A 5,264-nucleotide genomic window follows, 5' to 3' on the forward strand; every position below is an offset into this window, starting at 1 on the left:
TTGGGTAACCGATGGATAGATATATTTTCTTAGATTGTATTCAATAATGTATTTTTGCCCAATAAATATCAGAGTATATATATATATATATATATATATATATATATATACACGCGCACACATAAGCGCACACACACACACACACACACAGCAAAAACAAACAGGAGCACACCTAGTGTATTACCGTAAAAAATACCATAAAAAATATGTATTTATGGTACATAAACTCAGACAAATGCCCACTCACAAAAATAGCAATAATTTGAGCGTGTATGAGATAATACTCAATCGCCAACCACGCGGTCCTCTCGGTACACCTCGAGATTCCAGTGTTCTCCGACGGCGCTTCTCCACGCTTTGCGGAAGCAGAATTTGCTCCCCTCGGCACCCGGAAGAATGGTCCCTCCAGATACAAATAATCCAAAGTCCGTGCTAGCAAATGCAGAACTGTCAACACTGGATCATTGGGAGCTCATACACAGCCTCTATGTTGTCTGCTATGCGAGTGTAAGCTACACAATTAAACAATGCCCTACGCGTTTCATCATAACAATGACTTCATCAGGGGTAAGCAGACAACATAGAGGCTATGTATGAGCTATTTAGTTAGGCGTTGTATGATTATTACTGCCTTCCATTACTATGTCCATATACTAGAGGGTATTTAGACTTGCACACTTCAGTATTTACTAGTGCAGCACAGCACATACTGTATCTGTTTAGAGTGAGTCACTATCAGTGAGGAAGTTCCTGTCTTTTTAAATTTTTTGTATTGTCCTTTTAAAGAAGTGAAATAAATTTGTTATATTTTGGTACAACATTTTGTAATATTTCGGTACACCCAAGTGCTTATATGGGATACTTTTCTGTTTTTCTGCTTATAATATCTATGATCCTGTAGCACCGCTGGCAAAACATATACCTTTATTATTAGCCAGTTTATCAGGGTACCTCTATTATCTGAAGTGTATGCGGTGTCTTGCTCCCCCCTTCTCACACACACACACACACACACACATACACACACGATCGTGCGATGTGCGTGCGTGCGTCAACTATAAATATTCCTGTATATTCATTTGCATGTCTTAGACAGGTCTGCAACCCTGTCTTTCACCATTATCACCCAGCACACAGCACTTCCACTGCAGCAAGGGATTCTGGGAAATGACATGCAAATGAGCACACAGTGCCACCTTTTATCTCAAGCTCACATTACATGAGCAACCCTTAGCCAATGCATGCTGCTTTAGACACAGCTTTTAAGCAAGGGCTTGGGAGATGCAAAGCCAGTAAACACACTCACAGACATGTTTCAACCTTGATGGGTATCATCAGTGTGAGGTTGGTTGCTGGCATTTGCTCAAATGAGATAAGAGTCGATAATCACCACAGTTAAAGCTGCAGTTCAGTCTTTTTTTTTTAATTTATTTTTTTACTTTAATAGTTTCATGTGGGCAATCTCTACTTAACTGTCACATCCGCAGCTACTCCAGTCACGGACCGCCTCGCTGACGCGTCACACGGCGTTCCTATGCGCACACGCACGGCTAGGGCAGTACACGCACGCTCAGTGAGAAGCTGCCAACACCTCCCACTGGGAGGGAACTCGGCCGTACACCCGCGTGACGTCAGCGCTCCGCGACGCGCATCGCGCACGCGCGCGGGTTGCTCGGCAACCAAGGCAATCACCAGGAAAGCATGACCTGCAGGCTGTTTCTAATTACTGCTGCTCGGACACCATTGGAGGACCGGACCACACCCTTGCAAGGTAATTGGATCCTCCCTGCATATATACCTGCTCCTGTCTGGCATTCCTTGCTGAGCATAAACTCCTGTTTATGCATTGTGCTCACCGCTGCTGTCTAGTTTTGTCTTGAACTTTGTCTGTCCTGTTTGACCCTGCCTGTTACTTGGATTTCTACACTCTCCAGCACTTTGACCCCGGCTTCGTTACTCGACTACTCTACCTTCTATTACCCAGGACCTTGGCTACGAAACTCTACCTACCCGGACTCTCCAACCCTGGAACACGGCAAGTACCCTGACTACCCTGACCTCTCCAACCCTACGACGCGAGACGACTTGGACTACGCATTCCGGACAGGACTGCGTGGTTGTGGGTCGGTGCCTTTCTATCCCCACCTCAGCCCAGCGGTCTTCCGTCCTGTTTGTGGTGAGCGCAGCGTGACAATATGCTCAGCCCAACAAACATGGACGCCGCTGAGGTGGCCCGACGCTTAGACACCCATGAGGAATGCTTCCGGCAACTTACCGGCTCATTTACACACAAGGAACAACTAGTTTCCCAACTTAAACAAGACGTGGATACCCTGACTGAACAAGTTAGACGTTTAACTGTATCTACCACCAACCCCGTCCCACTCGCAGCCACTCCTGCACTTATCACACCTACTTCCGAACCACGACTACCTGCGCCCAACCGATATGCAGGGGATCCCAGCGGTTGTCGGGGGTTTCTGAACCAGTGCTTCATACAGTTTGAGCTAATGCCCTCTCACTTTCCTTCTTCACGAATAAAGGTTGCATACATAATCTCCCTGCTGACTGACGCCGCCCTGGCATGGGCTTCTCCTATTTGGGAGCAACGCCCAGATTTGATCTCTGACCTCACTCTCTTCATCACCGAATTCAGAAGGGTGTTTGACACCCCAGGGCGTAGGGTTACGGCTGCATCCACTCTGCTTAATATTTCTCAGGGAGACCGTACTGTGGCTCGTTATGCCCTGGACTTCCGGACGGTGGCGGCCGAGACCGCCTGGAACGATGTGGCTCTATCTGCAGTCTTCTGGCAGGGCCTGTCCGAACGGTTGAAGGATGAATTAGCAGCTCTGGATCGTCCCGCTGGACTGGAGGACCTGATAGACCTGTGCATCCGGATGGATCAGCGCCTCCAAGAGAGAAGGAGGGAAAGAAACAAACACCCCCGAGGTATACAATCATCTTCCTTTTCCACCACAGGTCCTCTACTCGCCACAACTCCCGTCCTAGATGAACCCATGCAGCTGGGAGGGACTAGCCTTTCGCCTATCGAGAGGCAACGAAGAAGACGAGCGGGACTATGCCTCTACTGTGGCAATAACGGCCACCTGGTATTCAACTGTCCGCTGAAGCCGGGAAATGCCAAAGCCCAGTGAGTATAAGGAGGATCACGCTGGGTACTGCAACTTTTCCCCCTCCTCAACCCTCTACGAGGTTTTATCTACCGATCTCCATATACGGTGAGACCTTCACAGTACAGACACGGGCCTTTCTGGATTCGGGGTCAGGAGGAAACTTCGTGGACCAAAAGTTCGCCTTCAAGAATAAAATACCGTTGGTACCCAAAGATCGACCGGTAGGTCTTGAAGCCATTGACGGACGACCTTTGCAGCCCGCGATCATTTCCTTACAAACCATACCCCTTAACATCATGACTAGCGACTTTCACTCCGAGACTATAACCTTTGATGTCATTCACACCCCCTCCTCGAACATCATTCTGGGACTTCCGTGGCTCCGGATCCACAATCCTGTCATTGACTGGACAGAGGCCACGCCACTTCGTTGGAGTTCTTTTTGCTTGGAACATTGCATGTCTGCTCCAAAGGCAGTGGCAGGAATGGAGGTCACGGATCCTGACAGGGTACAGCTGCCGGGGATATACGAAGATTTCCGCGATGTCTTTGACAAACGTCAAGCAGAAGAACTTCCGCCACATCGTGCGTACGATTGCCCAATCGATCTTCTACCCGGTACCATGCCCCCGAGACGAGGATCATACTCATTGTCCATACCTGAGACTCAGGCTATGAGACTATATATCCAGGAGAATCTTCAGAGGGGGTTCATTCGTAAATCCTCATCACCTGCGGGGGCGGGTTTTTTCTTCGTCAAGAAGAGGGACGGAACCCTCAGACCCTGCATAGACTATCGCAGTCTCAACAAACTTACCATAAAGAACCGCTACCCCCTTCCGTTAATAACAGAATTGTTTGACAAACTCCAAGGAGCTAAGATCTTCACCAAGCTGGATCTCAGAGGCGCCTATAATCTGGTCAGAATCAGACAGGGAGACGAATGGAAGACAGCATTCAATACTCGCGACGGGCATTACGAGTACCGAGTTATGCCGTTTGGGTTGTGCAATGCTCCTGCGGTCTTCCAAGACTTTGTTAATGACATCTTTAGAGACCTTCTGGACCGTCATGTGATTGTATACCTGGATGATATATTAATTTTTTCCAGATCCATGCCGGAACATACTACTCACGTCAAACAAGTCTTGCAGCGCTTAAGAGAGAACCACTTATTTGCTAAGCTTGAGAAATGCCATTTCCACCAAAGATCTACCTCATTTCTCGGCTATATCATATCGGACACTGGACTCGCTATGGACCCCAGCAAGGTCAAAGCTGTACTCGAATGGCCCTGTCCTCTCTCCCTCAAGGCTATCCAAAGGTTCCTCGGCTTCGCCAACTATTACCGGAGGTTCATTCAAGGATTCTCATTGGTAGTAGCACCCATCACGGCGCTCACTCAGAAAGGAGCTGACCCTACTAATTGGTCTAACGAAGCTCTCCAGGCCTTCGAGAGGATAAAGACGGCATTCGCCTCAGCACCCATCTTGGTACACCCAGATCCTTCATTACCTTTTTCCTTAGAGGTAGACGCCTCCGATATAGGAGCAGGTGCTATACTCTCCCAGAGAAAGAATCCTCAAGCTCCACTTCACCCCTGTGCGTATTTTTCTAAAAAAATTTCCTCCGCTCAAAGGAATTATGACGTGGGTAACCGGGAGCTCCTCGCGATCAAACTGGCCTTGGAGGAGTGGAGACATCTACTGGAGGGTACGGAGACACCTGTCACAATATTAACAGACCATAAGAACCTACTGTACATTGAGGGAGCACGGCGACTCGGGTCTCGCCAGGCAAGATGGTCCTTATTCTTTACACGCTTCAACTTCCTCATTTCATATATCCCAGGCTCTAAGAACATTAAAGCCGACGTGTTGTCTCGACAGTTCCTGGTAGAGGATAGCAGGGTGGAACAGCAGGAGACCATTCTTCCATCCACTTGCATTGTGGCAGCCAGTACTTTCAACGCCTTGCCTGATATTACCAAGGCTCAAAACAACATCCCAGCAGGACTCAAGGTTCCAGAGGATCGTTTGTTCACTCCACTTCTTTACCAGAGGAGAGTCATGGAGTGGGGACATTCATCCAAGACAGCTGGTCATCCTGGCACCAAAAGAACTACTG

Source organism: Ascaphus truei, unplaced genomic scaffold (assembly GCF_040206685.1).
Source record: "Ascaphus truei isolate aAscTru1 unplaced genomic scaffold, aAscTru1.hap1 HAP1_SCAFFOLD_2694, whole genome shotgun sequence".
NCBI classification, from domain to species: Eukaryota; Metazoa; Chordata; class Amphibia; order Anura; family Ascaphidae; genus Ascaphus; species Ascaphus truei.